General features: G+C 49.2%; 1 protein-coding gene and 1 long non-coding RNA gene across 2 annotated transcripts in view; both read right to left on the bottom strand.

Moving 5' to 3' along the window:
* Positions 1 to 12,102, bottom strand: part of LOC138566130 (uncharacterized) — a 47,703-nt gene extending 35,601 nt beyond the window's left edge. The window contains exons 1-2 of the long non-coding RNA XR_011301844.1: positions 11,826 to 12,102; positions 8,097 to 8,135 (exon numbers count right to left, since the gene is read on the bottom strand). This is a non-coding gene — a long non-coding RNA (uncharacterized lncRNA). The remainder of the gene's footprint in view (positions 1 to 8,096; positions 8,136 to 11,825) is intronic.
* Positions 1 to 18,148, bottom strand: part of LOC138566128 (zinc finger protein 585A-like) — a 368,140-nt gene that overhangs the window by 45,625 nt on the left and 304,367 nt on the right. The gene's annotated exons all lie outside the window — the stretch shown is intronic.

Here is an 18,148-nt window from a genome sequence, read left to right as displayed (position 1 = left end):
GTTGCCTTGTCTCCCCCCAACCCCCCCATTGCCTTGTTGCGCTTTGAAACATTTGTGTATGGGCGCGCTATAAATAAAATATCATAAAACTGCTATTGCATGGGGGCCACCCCTTATGTAGTGGCAACATTCCATTATTGATGGATTATGGTGGCTTTTAAACGACTTGAGTCCATATTCGATAGACAATATGCCTTACAGTCACTACGCAATGAGTTTATGGGCATCAGTCAGGGAACCGCAGATCGCCTATTGTATATAGCTCATTTACGAGGATTTGTGGTGCAAACTAAGTGGCCTGAAGACGCCCAGCTATCCCTATTCAATTAGAGGCTAAGAGAAGACTTAAAGAATGCACATAGTACCGTTGTAGCCCCTCCTGATAATATGAATGACCTTGTCTCTCTCATGATCAGAATAGACCAGAGAACTAAATTATATAGGAAGGGCAAAAAAAAAAGATGGGAAGATAAAAAACCAAACCCCCGATGGGAGAAAGGAAATCCTTCCTCAGCCGACCCCATGCAGCAAGGGAGTATTCAAGGTCTGATTACCATGGAAGAGAGCGAGGGAAAGGAAAAGAGAAAACAGAACATGTGTTATATTGCAGGGTCATTCCGTGTGAGTGTGCCCTAAAAAGCCCTCTTCAGCGGGAAACACCCTGACTCGTTCTTGAAGGGGAATGCCAGTATGCGTTGATGTGAAAGATATTCCCCACATTATCTTTGCCCTGTTACACCTAGTCAATCAGAACATGTGTTTATACACATGTCACTCTCATGGGAAAATCAAAGAAGGCATATGGTCACTGCTTTAATAGCTAGTGGGGCCACAGGGAATTTCATGGATATCATGATCCCCTTGATTCCCAAACCTCATACTGATATCCATGGGCGGCTCGCCCCTCATTTCCGGACCCATTACTCTCCAGACCCCTAGCTTACTTGTGACTGGTGCCACTTACCACGATGAATATATGGCGTTTGAAGCCGAGCCGCTCCACACTACCAGATAATTCTTGAATACCCTGGCTAAAGCATCACAACCCCCATATAGATTTGAAGAAACAAAATGCCTTAAATTCCAAGGCGATCAATGCCCCTTATCTTGATCACAGACTCAGCCTCCTTTCTTCTATACTGATAAGATGACTGTTAGGAGGAGCTTAGTGTCATCCATGTACATCTCCTCTCATGTATTGTTGATACCATGCTACCTGCATCATGTATCCTAGTTACCATGGAACCTACTTGTTATCCTTCAGGAAAGGTTCCGGATTCTAGACAGTGAGAGTTGGAGGAGGAGGGAGAGAGGTGGACAAGGCAGTCCATGGCTGGGGCCTGTTTCTCCTGGATGAACCTATCTTTTGAATAAACCCTTCAACCCAAGTCATGTCTTTGGAGTGTACCCTTACAATTTAACATTGCCGACGAGGACTGGCCCAGGGAGTCACGGCCCCTGGCAAACAGCAGGAATTTATTAGCAGTTTGGAGTTCACCAGAGGTGCGGGTGAACAGGAACAGTGTCACCGGCGATTGGAAATCGCATACCAGTGAGGAGAGCCTGGAGAACCAAGCATTTGCCCCAGAGCGGAATGCTGGTACCGAAGAGACACCGCTCCTCGACATTGGAAAGAGAGTGCCCGAGAATTCCAAGGACAGCTTCGTGGACGAAGGTCTGGATATATCAAGTTTAATGTGTACAGAGATTTTAACTGCTTGGTTGACAAAACGGTACTGTTACCTGATTGTGACCTGATACAGTCCCTGGATGCTATAATTGCACCCGCCGCCCATTTTTTACTTTTGAGGAGGCGAACGGAACTGTGCGTTGCCATTCTCCTGTTCCACATCTGCAGGTCACTGCAGTCCCGAGGAAGGAACCCTGGAGCGTGACGGCCGCCGTCTTTGTCGATGCTCTCGCTGCGGCCGCACATCAACACGCTCTTAGAATAAGGGACCCTAAAACATGGCTTCCATCTTTGGCCTGTTTCAATTTCCTGCTTCTCGGAGCGATGCAACAGTTTCTTAATGTTGAAGGGCACTTGTGATTAACAGAGCGATAGTTTGCGGCTGCGAACTCATGTGTGTGATGACATTGGTGGATGCATGTATGGAAATTCTGATAATTTTTCTTTGCAGATTGGGGATGCGTCTCTAAGTACTTATAACTTTAAGGTGCTCTACTCTTGAACAGAGTAATTGCTTGTATCTGAAGGTGATATTATACAGTCTTGAGCATGGCTAATGTACCAGCTCCGATATTCTTTCTTCCAACACCAGGCGAACCTAGAGTGCGTTGGTTGGACTGGAAGGAGGGATTTCATAAGTATGTGTTGGCAGTGTTTGGGCCTAACTTCTCCAATGAGCACAAAGAGGTGTTGCTCTTTCATTGTTTGGGTGCTTCAGGGCAGGAGGTATTGAAAAAAACTCACAGAACCTTCAGATATTCCTGAGGGGGACCTTATGAAAAAACATTAGCAAAATTGGATAAGCATTATTGTGTTCAAGAGAACATAATACTGGAACGATACAAGTTTGCTACAAGGAACCAGAAGAGTGGAGAGAGCATTTAGGATTTTGTTACTGCCCTGAGGGGTTTGGCCGTTAAATGTAGATTTGACCATTGTCAAGACGAGCACTTAAGGGATCAGTTGATGATCAAGTGTTCTAATAACAATATCAGAAAGGAATTGTGGAAGGAAAGAAACCCTTCTCTAGACAGAGCAATTTAGATTGTGAAAACAGTAGAGCATACAGATAAATGCATAAGAGCACTTCAAGTTGACAAACCATCTCTTAATAAGCCCAAGTCAGATGACAATGAAGGAGCAATACAGAAGGTTTCCAAAGTGGTGCAGAGACATGGTGCAGGGCCTTCACCACACTCTACACAAATGGGCAGAAGGCCAGAGAGTCGTCAAGGTCCTACCCCCAGAGCGAGGGGCCCAACAATGGTCATCCATGAGGGTGACCAAAGGACCACCCAGCGAGACTAATGTTTTTAGGAGTGTTAGAGACTCTGGTTGCTCCATGGTTCCTCCAGGGAGGAGGTGTTTCAAGTGTGGGAGCCTGTCACATCTGGCATCTGATAAAGAGTGTTATGCAATTCACATTATATGTAATGACTGTGGGGTGAGAGGACACATTGCCAGGTTTGGTAGGAATTTCAATGCAACTACGGGTCAAGTACATGAAGTTAGTGTAGAATATGAAGATGACCCAGACGGTGATACTGGTAGAGAGGTTGTGTTTCAGTTAATGCCAATGGTGGTAAGGTAAAGAAAAAGAAACCTTATGCCACTGTGATAATTGGAGGGGTACCAGTCTCGATGCTCATGGATAGTGGAGCGGATTACACTTTGATAAGTGTGCAGGTGTGGAGAGAAAAGTTTGGATGCTGTAATTTGTGGGAGAACATTGTGAGAGCGAATGCTTATGGAAACGTCCCCATAGAAATCATAGGATGTTTTGAGGCGGAGTTGCAGTTTAAAGACAGATGGTCGACAGGGACTGTCCATGTGGCCAATAGAGGTGGAGAACTTCTGTCTTGGAGTGATCAAGCAGAACTTAGAATACGACTTGAAGCAAGCCACCCTGATCAGGTGTTGGGGGTGGGGAGTGAGAGCACCACCACCACCACCATCATCATCACTGTGGGTGACACAAGAGTACAGACCAATTCCACATCTGATAAGTTAGGATGTTTGAAGGGGTTTGTGCATAAAATTCATTTAAGGAGAGATGCCATTCCAAAAATTGCCAAGCTGCGTACAATTCCTCTAGCTCTCAGAGAAGGTGTAGAGAAAGAATTGAAGAGGATGGAAAGAGAAGGAGTGATAGAGAAGATTGATTCTTCAGAGTGGGTTAGTCCTATAGTAGTAGTGTAAAAAAGTAATGGGCCTTTACGACTATGCATTGACCTCAGACATTTGAACAGATAGGTTTTCCCTTGCCCAGGATAGATGACCTTTTAGTGGGTGTGTCTGGTTCTAGGGTCTTCCCCATTCTTGACTTAAAATCTGCCTACCATCAGATGGAGTTGCATCCCGACTCCAGGGAACTCACAGCATTCATTACACCAATTGGTCTTTTCAGATGTGTGCGTATGCCATTCGGATTGGTTTCGGCAGCAAAGTGTTTTTCAAAGCATAATGTACAAGTTACTAGGAAGCGAGAGAGGCGTCATGTGTTACCAAAACGATGTGCTTGTGTGTGGGAAAGATGAAATGGAACATGATAAGCGACTAGAGAGAGTTTTAAATATACTTAAAGAAGCAGGTCTCACGGTGTCTTTGGAGAAATGCACTTTCAAAGCTGACAAAGTAGTGTATCTTGGCCACAAAATCACAGGGGAAGGGGTCAAACCCAAAGAGCAAGCCATAGAAGCCATTTGTAGGATGGAAGCACCCAAATCTTTTCTTGGCCTAGTTGAATTTTATGGCAAGTTTATTAGAGGCCTGTCTGATATGTCAAGAAATATGAGAATGTTGACTCGCAAGGGTATTCCACTCCAGAATCTAAACAAGAGTTTCTGCAACAAGACAGGTCGAGTACCGAAGAACAAGGGTTACTTTATCATGAGCAATGGTTAACCACCCGATGTATTTTGATGTGTGTTTTACTTTTGTGTTCTTTGGATATGGCGGGGTCAGTGTTGAAGCCCTCCTCTGGCACCCGAGTGTCTGGGGTGGACAGGATGTGAGGGAGGTGCCCGAAACTCCCTGTGCTTAGTCTCCTAGGAGACCTGAATGCACTCTGGTGTGATTGGCTGGCTGACAGTCCGGTAAGGACAGCCCTTCTACTGGGTGAGTGACAGCCAGGCTGAATGAATGGGAGAAAACTGTTTAAAAGGCGAGTCTCCAGGACTGGAAGGCAGAGTCGACCACTGGAACGAAAGAATTGAAGACGAGCTGAAGGAAGAAAACTGCTGCAACTCCTGGACCTTTGGTTTGCCCGGTGAAGCCCTGCTGCAGGTCCGAATTGCCTGAAACTCCCTCGACAGAGAAGCTCCTTCAAGGACAATTTCTTCCTTTGAGCTGGTGGGAACAACCAACTCGTAAGCCACCTGGACACCGTCTCCATACTGGCTGAATTTTCATCAGAGTGCTGTTGAAAACCGGATAGCCAGTGAGAAGGATACCAGTTTAGTGGCTTTAAAGGCACTCGCACCTTAAAACCGACGCTTAGCCAAGCCTGTGGCCTCTTCCCTGGGCAGTGCAGGAACCTCGCAACGTCATCCTTGTCCCCACGACTGAAGCTCAGGAACAGCGAGATCTGCAGGAACAACTGCCTTAGCTACAGCTTTTCTTCATATTAAGGTACTGTGCAAACGCGGTGTGGAAATCCTTTCTGCCGCAGTGAAAGTTTGAGAAACTTTCCTAACTTTGGGGCCTTGTTTGCTCCTAAACCCACATAACTCTTTTTCTGGCAAACTACTTCCTCGAACATTGGCAAAGACTTAACTGTTTACTACCAGAACCGTGCTATCCTATCCAATATTCTGAACCATTGGGGTTATTACAAGGTTGGAAGTAGCCATGCTGCTATTAGCGGCATGGCTACCCCCTTACCGGGTACCGGGTCCCTCGAATGAGGAATTACCAGACCATTCCAACCTTGGAGGACCCGTTAATTCCTCTTTTTAGGAATCCGGACCCGGTACCTCCCCATTCCCATTCAAGCCCCCATAGGGGTCAATGGGAATGGGGAGGGTGCCAACAACGGGCCGGTTGTTAGCACCCTGTTCTGCTCGCGGGACCCGCTAAGGGTGCCTGGTCACCCTTACCGGGTCTCGTGAGCTCTACCGGCCCCGTTAAACCCCTACCGCCAACCTTGTAATGACCCCCATTGACTTTGGCCCAGGCCTATTGAATTGCTGGTTGTAGTGAAGTGAAACTATTCGCCCAGCCTATGGAAGTCATTGTGCTTTAAATTCTTTTAACCCTATCTTTCTACACCTTTTGAAAGTAACTGAAGTGCCATTTTGCTCCCACTTACAAGGGAGCTTAACTTGTTCAGAGATGTAGTGGTTGTGTACAGTAGTGTATAAGATTGCGATATTGAGCTGCTTCCCTACTAGTGGAATGTTTTCCAAATGACTGTGTAAATAAATGTATATTCTTTTACCAAGAAACCCTGAATAGTGTTTGTTTGAACTACTATGATTGCAAGTCCTTTGTGCAACATCTTGTACTGCTCACATTACTCTTGAGATAAGTCTGGCTGCTCAGCCACTGCTACCACATAACTGTGTAGTACAGGCTTGTACCAAAGGGTACTGCATGTAATTCTGCCTAACAACCATTAAGAAAGATACCATAGATTGCGTTCAAGGGTGTGGGTATGTGCCCATTCCAAAACAGTTTGAAACAAACCTATGGGGTTACTTCATCCCTTACAGATTCCTGAAGACCCTTGGCAGACCTGCACTATGGATTTTATAACAGATCTAATGAAATAAAACAGATGCACCGTCATCATGACCATGTTAAGATTCCTTCACCAAGACGGCTCACTTTGTCGCATTAAAAAACATACCGTCAGCTCCTACGTTGGCTCTGTTTTTTTCTAAATAGCCATATATACGAGTACCTCACAACATCATAACTGATAGAGGAACTCCATTTGTATCGTATTCTGGAAGGCTCTAGGTAAAAAGAGTTGGTTATCCAACTTCATTACTCTGCTGCCTACCATCCCCAGAGCGAAGGTAAAAGCAAAAGAGCAAATCAAACTGTGGCTCAATACCTCTGGTGTTTCGTGACGGATTATGAAAAAGAATGGACCTGGTTATTGGCCCTTGCTGAATTCACCTATGATTCGTTTCATACTTCCATTCAGTACACCACTTTTCATGTAAACTCGGGCAACCATCCCATGTCCATTCCGATATCTCTTCCAACAAACAGTTTAGTACCAGCAGTTCAGGATCATGCTTCTCTTATGCATCAGAGAGCGACTCTCTTGCTCAGTTCACTTCAAAGACTGTTCCCTTCCTCAGCATCATGCTCTTGCAATGGTCTTACTTCCCTGGGAGAACAACACCTCCAACCTGCTAATCCTGACTCATAGGTATAAACTTGCTAGGTATTTAGGATCCTATTAATTTGGTCTTAGTACGGTTTCTACTTCTCAATGGTGTATTTCAAGCAATCTTAGATTTACTTGCGAGGTTGCACAGATAGCAGGTACCTACTTTTCTGTTACTTAAGGGGATACCTGTTGTCATACAATTTTCACTCTATTAATCCCTGTTTTTGTTCTCATCCGCTTTAATTTCCTATTCCACATTGAATTCAAGGGAATGGAGCGTGTCACATAGCAACTCCTGTCTACAGGGAGGGAGGGTCCACTGGGGGTGACCTTAAGGGTCCTGGAAGATTCTTCCCTGTGCATTGGGGCTGTGCTGTCTCCAGAACTCCTGAGAATATTCTCACCTGCCTCGATCGTCCAGGTACCTGACATTAGGCCTGTAAACCAGCCTCATACCTGCTATTATTGGAATAGGTCCGATGCCTGTACCTGGGTAGATGTCCTACAGCTATACTACAGTCCGTACACATGCCTTGCACCTGCTATTATTAGGCTGGGTCCTGTGCCTATGCTAGAACACAAATACCTGCACTGCGAAATGCTAATGGTGTCCAGCACAGATGAGGGAGTCAGGGGACTTCCATGCAGCTGGTTGTGATTGCTGCAGGTCAGCTTATTAAGGAGCAGGTATTAACAGGTGTGAAGAGGTCCGGGGAAAAGAGATTCTTGGATTTCTACATTTCCTTTGATTGGATCGAAAGACAAATGTGGCTGCATAGGCCCCCAAAATAGGTCGAAGAGGGTTACAACATGACTTTTTAAAAACTGTTCATGGATAGCCTCATCCAAACGCTCTGTGGCTATTCATCTTTGCTCCACGCAACATGTGGCCATTTGTAAAAGATTTTCCAGGGCCAATTTTGGTTCCTAGTCTACCCCTGGGAACGAGCGGAGGGAAAAAAAAGTAACGAGAGGGAACGGGTACACAGGTCAGTAGACGGAAGCAGAGAGGCATACATATATTACATTAGTTATTTATGTTTTGTAGCCTTTTCTCCTTACCTTTTGCTGAACATGACCAAACACCTAATGTATTCCTGTCTGGAGAAAGAAAAGATTTTATGATTAATAAGAGTTACATAAATGAAACTCTCCACACATTCATCACATTTAATTGAAAAGAGGTCGCTGCCGATTGACCCCGTCACTTGCTCCGAAACTCCCGCCAAGACCGGCTTCCATTTCAGAATAAACCCTGAGATTCCTGCAGCCCGCGATGTGCGCACACGTTGCAGCACCTGTGGGTACCATAAACTCTGCCCTCATCACTACCCTAGCTAGAAAGGGTGAGGTTATATATAAATAATTACATACACACAATGAAATAATGCAGCAACAGTAATTTAAACACACTGTTGTAGCTTTTTCCTCCTAGCTCTTGAATGCAGGAATCTAAGTTCCAGAATGCAAAGCAATGCCAGTTAAAAAATGACCCTTATATTTTGCAGATGTGCTCTCAACACGTAGAGCTCCATTACAAAGGATATAGTGATGCCCATGTCTGCTTCGCTATCCCAGGCATCCTGATTGCTTACAGGTAGTGTGAAGAAAAAGTTACATTCTGCATAAATGCAAACCCTCCTTTGTGGGGTTCAAAACAGGAACGAATAAAAGGTATTGAAGGACAGTTTAAATGCTTTTGCCTTGAAATAAGGCACAGACTTGGGCATACATCAATTATGATGCAAAATAGCCAATGGCGCCCCAAGTTCTTATCTATGGCCATAAACAACGCTGTTAAATGTTTAAAGGTCCCCGTGGGAGACCTGTGAACTTTGCTGCCCTTCCACAGACATCTTCTAATCACTGTCAAAGGAAGACAGCCAAGCATTGCATTACAGCCTTGAAAACCCTGAAGCTTTCATGCTCTTTCCCAGAGACCTGGAGGGGGCATGAAAACCCAGAGGCTCCGGGCAAAGCCGAAAGCTAGGCAGCGCCCCCACACCAGCATCACCGGCCCCCATCCCATGCACAGGTGAAAGGCTTAATGTAAGGCTAGGCAGCCCCCTCCCCGCCGCACCAGCATCACCCCCCCACCATCCCATGTACAGGTGAAAGGCTTAATGTAAGGCTAGGCAGCTCCCCCCGCCCCACCAGCATCACCCCCCTCCATCCCATGCACAGGTGAAAGGCTTAATGTAAGGCTAGGCATCACCCCCCCTCCATCCCATGCACAGGTGAAAGGCTTAATGGAAGGGTAGGCAGACCACCCCCCTCCATCCCATGCACAGGAGAAAGGCTTAATGTAAGGCTAGGCAGCCCCCTCCCCGCCGCACCAGCATCACCCCCCCTCCATCCCATGCACAGGTGAAAGGCTTAATGTAAGGCTAGGCAGCCCCCTCCCCCCGCCCCACCAGCATCACCCCCCTCCATCCCATACACAGGTGAAAGGCTTAATGTAAGGCTAGGCAGCCCCCTCCCCCCGCCCCACCAGCATCACCCCCCCTCCATCCCATACACAGGTGAAAGGCTTAATGTAAGGCTAGGCAGCGCCCCCCCACCAGCATCACTGGCCCCCCATCCCATGCACAGGTGAAAGGCTTAATGGAAGGCTAGGCAGCCCCACCCGCCCAACCAGCATCACCCCCCATCCATCCCATGCACAGGAGAAAGGCTTAATGGAAGGGTAGGCAGCCACCCCCCCCGCCATTCTATCCACAGACTGTGCCCCGTCTCTGGAGTGCTTCCTCCTTGCCCTTCTTTGGTGAGGATCCACTTCAGGCTCCTGTCGCCAAAGAGGCCTTCTTGCTCTGGGTCCATTCGGCGTGTGCCTCCTCCACTTGCAGCCCTTCCATGCCCACTTCCATCTGGCGGGTGTAGAAGGCACCCGAGCAGCCCGTCGGAGCTGGAATGGGTCATAGACGTTTCTACAGATAACGATTTAATTGGTTCCTCAATGCCCGAGTTTTCATCGAGGTGAATGTTCACCCTCCCAGTGATGCCCACCACTGGTGGAGGGCATACTGGGAGTGTCCAGGCCATTACTTTAACTAATCCACCCGAGGACGTGCTGCTTTCATCATTTTGGGCATGGATGATGATGAACTACCACTTGTGTGGGTCAGCACAGCGCAGGGTGTGGAGATCCTCGAGAGCAACCGATTGCAAAACGACCCAAAGGTGAGGGAAGCACCAAGGCTACACAATGTACGCGAAGTGGCTTCAAGTTTGCCACTCTACCCCTGGAACTTACAGCACTGGCACCGCCTTGGGCCCCAAAGAGCCCCACAGCAGTAATAGAAAACGTGGACATAGATGATCAGGCTAACTTGTGTGTTGGTAAAGTTGCAAGCCCCACCTCCATGGACAGACTCAAATAGGAATGGGGCGGCTGAATATGCACCCACTATACCCACCCACCTGGTTTGGCCGATGTGCATATTTTGCAAGCGGGGGGCACCTGTGGCGAGTAGGTGCAGATGTACAGCTGCAAGGGGGGGGCACCTGTGGCGAGTAGGTGCAGATGTAGAGCAGCAAGGTGGGGGGGCACCTGTGGCGAGTGGGTGCAGATGTACAGCTGCAAGGTGGGGGGCACCTGTGGCGAGTGGGTGCAGATGTACAGCTGCAAGGGGGGGCACCTGTGGCGAGTGGGTGCAGATGTACAGCTGCAAGGGGGGGCACCTGTGGCGAGTGGGTGCAGATGTACAGCTGCAAGGGGGGGGCACCTGGGGCGAGTGGGTGCAGATGTAGAGCTGCAAGGGGGTGCACCTGGGGCGAGTGGGTGCAGATGTACAGCTGCAAGGGGGGGGCGCCTGGGGCAAGTGGGTGCAGATGTACAGCTGCAAGGGGGGGGGCACCTGTGGCGAGTGGGTGCAGATGTACAGCTGCAAGCGGGGGGGCGACCTATGGCGAGTGGGTGCAGATGTACAGCTGCAAGCGGGGGGGCACCTGTGGCGAGTGGGTGCAGATGTAGAGCTGCAAGGGGGGGGCACCTGGGGCGAGTGGGTGCAGATGTAGAGCTGCAAGGGGGGGCACCTGTGGCGAGTGGGTGCAGATGTAGAGCTGCAAGGGGGGGGCACCTGTGGCGAGTGGGTGCAGATGTAGAGCTGCAAGGGGGGGGCACCTGTGGCGAGTGGGTGCAGATGTAGAGCTGCAAGGGGGGGGCACCTGTGGAGAGTGGTTGCAGATGTAGAGCTGCAGGGGGGGCACCTGTGGCGAGTGGGTGCAGATGTAGAGCTGCAAGTGGGGGGGCACCTGTGGCGAGTGGGTGCAGACGTACAGCTGCAGGGGGGGCACCTGTGGCGAGTGGATGCAGATGTAGAGCTGCAAGGGGGGGGCACCTGGGTGCAGATGTAGAGCTGCAAGGGGGGGCACCTGTGGCGAGTGGGTGCAGATGTAGAGCTGCAAGGGGGGGCACCTGTGGAGAGTGGGTGCAGATGTAGAGCTGCAAGGGGGGGGCACCTGTGGAGAGTGGGTGTAGTTTAGTCTTGGCCTAGCTTAAGAGGTCCTGCTCGATGCTCATGGAACGGGGGGGCATCCATTGGGGGCTCCCCCATGACCCTCTGTGAGTGTAGCCCCCCCTTCCCATGACCCTCTGCGAGTGTAGCCCCCCCCGCCCCCCATCTTGTTCTGACTCACGCCCCTGTGGCATTGGCCACGGGCCTGGAGACCAGGGAGAGGGGCCCCTCACAAGCCCCCCCCCCCTCTGAGGCCTGGGGCCATGAGTTGGGCTCTGGATTCAGGCGCGCGGGGGGGGGTGAGGAGTTTGGGGGGCTGGCTTCGTGTACTGACCTCGGTCCCCGGAAGTGCTGCCTTCTCCTCCTCCGCAGACTGGGGCTCCTCCTCGCCGCCGCTGCTGCTGCTTCCCGCCTTCCCAGATCCAGGGGGTTCAGGGGGTCCAGGGGGTTCAGGCTCGCAGAGGCGCTGCACATCCGCCCACTCTCCTCCAGCCCTGAGAACGCTCCCGTGCACCACAACCCGAAGTCTCTCTCAGTGTTGCCAACTCCTCAGTGAAGAAAGTAGCTATTGGCTCCCCTATAAGTCGCCAGAAGTAGCTAGATGACGTCACTGCCCAATTTGCATAATTACCTCCTCTTTCCCCCTGCGATTTATGGCTTTTACTGTGGCCCCCTCCCCTTTTAACACCTCCCTTTTAAGTTATAAGTGTGTTTTACTGTGGCCCCCTCCCCTTTTAACACCTCCCTTTTAAGTTATTTGTGTGTTTTTACATTACTCCCGTTAGAAAACGGGCGAATTACAGCACTTTTTTCAATTGGTTTGGAAACTTGCATAAATGAGCAAGTCTCCAAACCAATTGAAAAAAGTAGCTAGATTTCTCGCCAGCCGCTTTTTTATGAAAAAGTCGCTAGGGGGCGTACTTTCTCGCTAAATATAGCGAGAAAGTCGCTAGGTTGGCAACACTGGTCTCTCTCCTGCGCATGCTCAATACTCAGCAAGCGTCTGCGCATGCTCCATGCACCTAACCCGGATATATCTCTCCTGCGCATGCTCAATACTCAGCAAGCGTCTGCGCATGCTCCATGCACCTAACCCGGATATTTCTCTCATGCGCATGCTCAGTACTCAGCAAGCGTCTGCGCTTGCTCCATGCACCTAACCCGAAGCCTCTCTCCTGCACATGCTCAGTACTCAGCAAGCGTCTGCGCATCCTCCATGCACGTAACCCGGAAGTCTTTCTCCTGCGCGTAACTGAAGGCACGTGATCAGAAAGTGGCTGCGCATGCTCAGTGCTCAGATATTTCTGCGCGTGCTCAGGATACTCCTGAGTGGCGCCTCAGGGGCAATTCAAGAAACACAACAATAATCCACAGGGAAATGTTCACTTCCCCATTGCTGCCAAGTTTCAGTGATTGAATGAATGAATGAATAAACAAATGAATGTGCTCTCGGAATCACTTAAAGGAATTGGCCTTTGCCATAGCTCTCAACCATTTGTGTCGCAAAGGCGGGTGAAAGCACCCGATTTTATTTTTGGCGGGTGAGAGGCCCATTGAAACGAATGGGCGTGCAGGAGGCTTGGCGGTGAGTCCGCTGGTTACAAGGTCTTATACCTGGAGGGGGCATACGAAATTAAGGACAGACACACCGCGTTGGATTGCACGTCTTACTTTATTGGCGTACATACAAATCTGATTCTATGGCAAGACAGGAGGCTCATATTATGCATTACAATCTTTACTCTGAACCACAGCAGCAAAAAATAAAAAACTTTGTAAAACGAAATTTTTTCCAATAAACATAACGTTATAACAATGCAATGGGAAACATCCCAGTCCAACATGGTGGGCAGGTCATGCCCTGGGGGTAGCCAATAGGGAGCGAGCCAGTACCAATATAGGTCCATTCCTTTAATAACTTCCCCTCTTTCTTTGCTGCTGACCCACAGCTAAGTCACACCTCCGGTTTTCTCTTAGACTGTGTGTTCAAAGTGTTACTTGTATCACTTGGTTTCAGGAAGCAGCGTTTGGGAGAACACGTTTCTTTTTTCTTGTTACATTGTATATGCTGCGACTTTCCTCAAGCAGGCAAGCGGAGCGTTTGTTTATATCGCCCGCGTTCACCTGAGGTGATTTATTCGAGCGTGGCGTTCGCTCGCATTGTGTGGCACTCTTCGTGACCTTTCCTTGGGGAACGCTGCAGCGTTCTATTTACTCGTGCGCCTGTTGTGAGGCCGCGAGCATTTGCTTTGTTTGTTGCGCGCGTCGACCGGCTCAGAACAGTTACATTCTGACGGACGACGCGCGTTGCCTAAGGAGCTCTGTGGCACACGCGGTAAGCGTGCTGCTAGTGAAAGGCAGGTTTAGCAGATCCGCCACAAAAAATTTATATATATTTATTTTTTCCGTAATATGTTCCATTTTCTGTTATAAATTGGTAATAGTTTTACAGTTGTTTTGTATGGTAAAATTTTGCTTCTTTGCCCTCACACGCTGCTCGCGTGTTTGTCTGTGGGAATTCAGACACTGCCCATGTTCTGCCTTGGTGGCCCTTACCTGAGGTTTGTGGCACACTATTAACTTGAGTCCTTACAGCCTGCTCGGCTTGTGTGAGTGCAGCTTTGACCCGGCTGTGTTTAATTAACGGTATATATATATATATTTATATCTATTTTACCAAAGAAATTGGTGCTGTCATGGACAAAGGAGTGCTTCCCTCCTCTGCAGATGCCAGCACTCAAGTGCGCACTGCCAAAAAAAGTGAGAAGGTTCTTGAAAACATTGGGGATCAAGCCTGTCATTCCCAGCCTTTAGTGGCACAAGCTATTCAGTCCTCTTTGGACTCCGCTTTAACTGATTTGAATAATACTTTGGCGTCAGCCTTTGACAGATTGATTACCCGCATTGCGGATTTTCATCCCTCCCAGGACGCTGTCCCATCTGTGGCGTCCCAGGCACCCAGAAAATGTAAAGTTAAAACTAAACATACCCAGGGACAACTCAGTCCCCTAGTGGCCATATCTCCTATTGCTTCCCCTAAGGGTAATTTAAAGCGTGGGTGGGAAGAATCTCGACCTATCTCTTCCACCCCCTGACCGGCCCCGCGCCTTTCGCGCCGGTGGAGCCCCCTATTGATGTCTCATCCTCTGACAGTGCAGAGGATTCTGATTCGCCCCCTAAGAGGCAAAAAAGGAAGGTGACCTCGGTAGCCCCTCAAGGGGGTCCCCTGCTGGATGGTAGTGGTGTACCTTTCTTTGATCCTGCCCTGATTCAACACCCCAGGTCTGCTGAGTGGCAACCCTCTGAGGAGGTTTCCTCTTTCCTCAAGTTCTGGATCCGGCGCCCTATGGCCAAAGAGGATCGTAATAAATTACGGGCGAAATGTCCTAGACCGTTGCTCGCCGACAAGGTAGCTCTAGCGCCAGAAATAGACCAGTCTATGGCGGCTTTTCTTTCCCAGAAAGGGAAGGACCCCAAGAAGGGGGTCGATAAAGCGTGGCATAGTTGTCAAGACAGACTATTGGACATCCTGGGTCCAGTCACGCAGATTTTTGAAATGGCAGAAGAGGCGGCATCCTCTAATACCCCGATTGACGCATTAAGGGGTTGGATCCAACATACGGTATGCCTGCTCGGCAATGCTAATGCCTCCATATGTAGGGAGAGGAGAAAATCATTATTAATGAGGTTGGATTCCAAACTGGCAGATATGTCGGAGAGGGAAGGTGGCCCTGCAGCTCAGGGTAATTTGTTTGGGGATTCTTTCCTGAAAGATTTGTCAGCTTATGTTCACACATTTACAGCGCTGGACAAAGCGCAGGTTAATATAAAAAAGGTTTTTGCCCCAAAGGTTTTTAACAAGGCTGGGCGAGGTAGAGCCCGCTCCTCCGGCCGTTTTTCCCAGGGCTCCTCCCGCCCCTGCCAGTTTGCGCCCCGTGGCGCATACCATACCTCCTCTGCTCGAGGAGCACATAATCAGTTCTATCTGCAACAAAACTCCAGTTGGAGAGGACGTGCCGGCAGGGGAGCCGGAAGATCAAGAGGGCCATCAGGTAATTTCCGAGGTGCTAAAAGTTTTTTCCCTCAAAAGTTTAGGTGGCAGACTAGCCAGGTTCCTTCCACAGTGGGAGGCTCTCACTTCGGATCCTTGGGTGCTACAAACGATTCAGGGTTATCAGATAGAGTTCTATGCCCCTCCTTGCCAGTTGTCCTTTCCCCTTCCTTTGGTGTTCGACGAAGTCAAACAATCCCTTATAGATGGGGAGGCACGGGATCTCATCTCCAAAGGGGCGGTAGTCCCGGCCTCTTACAGGGCCTCTCAGTTCCTGAGTACCATTTTTCTAGTTCCGAAACCGGACCAGGGGTTTCGCCCAGTAATCAACCTGAAAGCTCTCATCTCTTTTGTGGTTTATCACCACTTCAAGATGGAGGGAATTCATTTACTCAGGGATACTCTTCTCCCTGCAGACTGGATGGTCAAATTGGACCTCAAAGACGCTTACCTAGTGGTTCCCGTCTTTCCCCCACATCAGGAGTATCTTCAGTTTCAGTGGGGGGGTCGGGTGTGGCAGTTTGCATCCCTTCCGTTTGGCCTGTCCTCGGCCCCATGGTGTTTCACCAAGCTCATGCGCCCTGTGATGGCTCTTCTCAGATCCAGGGGGATTCGGATTATAGTTTATCTGGACGACATGTTGCTCCTAGCCCAGAATTATCAAACTCTGTGTTCTCATCTGAAATTTACTGTGACCCTCTTACAGGATCTAGGTTTTTTGATAAATGTAAAAAAATCCATATTGAAGCCTACGCAATGTATCCAATTTCTGGGCTTCAATATAGATTCAAAGCTTTGCATCCTTCTTCTCCCAGACAGCAGACTGTCCAAGATAAAGAAGGAAATTCGTCTACTCCTCAGGAGAGGGAGGATCTCCCTCAGGCAGTTGGCCAGAGTTGTAGGGATGTTGTCGGCATCCATTCAGGCTATCTTCCCTGCTCCCCTACATTACAGAGCACTGCAACGCTTAAAGGCCAAGCATTTGCGCAAGTGTCTCTCTTACTCCCAAATGGTGGAATTGCCGCCAGAGGCCAGGTTGGAACTTCTGTGGTGGCTCAGGCACATGGAGGCCTGGAATGGCAAGGCAATTTTTGGCCCATCGCCGGATGTCGTTCTGGAGTCAGATGCGAGCAGATCGGGTTGGGGAGCCAGATTGGGTCAGGTCTCCACGGGAGGGAAATGGTCAGAGTCAGAGAAACTACTCCATATCAATTGCCTAGAGTTGTTAGCGGGGTCTTTTGCTGTTCGGAGTCTCCTCAAGGATCAGGGAAATTGTTGTGTTCCCCTCCGCATGGACAACATATCTGCGGTGAGGTACATCAATCACCTGGGGGGTACCAGGTCCAAAGTCTTGGCGGATTTGGCGAGAGAGTTTTGGCATTTTTGCCTCGACAGGGATATTCTCTTGAAAGCGGAATACCTTCCAGGAGTCAGCAACGTAGGAGGAAAGGAGCGATTGGATGCTGAACAGGTCTCTTTTCGCCCGCATAGAGTCCCTCTGGGGTCCTCTGATGATAGACTTGTTTGCCTCCAGACTGAATTGTCAAGTTCCCAGGTTTTACAGTTGGAGACCAGATCCGTTAGCTCTAGCCACCGACGCTTTCCTCCAGGATTGGTCGGGTCAGTTGGGGTATGCCTTTCCTCCCTTTGCAATGATAGCCCGGGTTCTGGTCCAGGTTCGCACTCAGGCGGTGTCTCTGGTTCTGGTTACCCCCTTTTGGCCTTCTCAAGTGTGGTTCCCGGCCCTTCTAGAATTGGCAATAGATATTCCCCGTCTTCTCCCTCGCGATCCCCTGTTGCTAGTGGATCCGGAGGGTCTCCCTCACGAGTTGGTCTCGCAGGGACACCTTGCCCTTATGGCTTGGAAGATTTCAGCTCTTCCTGGTGCTTCAGAGGCCTGTCGCAAGACTCTATGGCGGTCATCCGGGACTCCTGGACGGTGAATGTAATGCAAGGGCTTTGAACTTGCATAATATGAGCCTCCTGTCTTGCCATAGAATGTCTAATCCCCCACACTAGCGTGAGATGGGGGTTTAGATTCTATAAAAGACACAGCGCCGAGCTGTGTGTTTATTTTACTTTCTTTCTGAGATAATGCGAGCAGTCGCATGGGCCCTTGTGGACGCTAAAGCTTTAGCTTCAGGCCTGTCCAGCGTGATTTATGTACAGAATGTCAGCTGTGCTGGGTCTTTGAAGCCTGGGCTTCAGACCTCCCGTCCACACCCTTTGTTTATCTTGTTTATTTTTCGCGTGAGGCCCATTTAGAAGCTGTTGCTTACAGGCCTGTCACGCGTGGGTTGGTGTGCCTAGTGCGCCCAGTTATGTTTTCTTTTATTTTGAGAGTCTTTGTCAGCACAGGTCTTTGAAGCCTTTGCTTCGGACTTCGCACGCACAGCCAAGGGGTAGGGCTGAGCAGCGCTTTTTTCTCCTGTAGCTAGTACAGCCACCAGTGGCTCAAATGGTAAGTGCTTGGTCTTGGATTGCTGGAGACCTGAGTTCTAATCCAAGGTCTGGTACATCCTTGGCATTATTTAAAAACAAATTTAAATCTTTTTATGCTGAATTATGCATGTCAAATTTTTGAATTTATCCATAGGGGAATTTTC

This window comes from Ambystoma mexicanum, chromosome 2p (assembly GCF_040938575.1).
Source record: "Ambystoma mexicanum isolate Mex_15411 chromosome 2p, UKY_AmexF1_1, whole genome shotgun sequence".
Taxonomy (NCBI): Eukaryota; Metazoa; Chordata; class Amphibia; order Caudata; family Ambystomatidae; genus Ambystoma; species Ambystoma mexicanum.
This window is presented reverse-complemented; position numbering and strand designations above follow the sequence as displayed.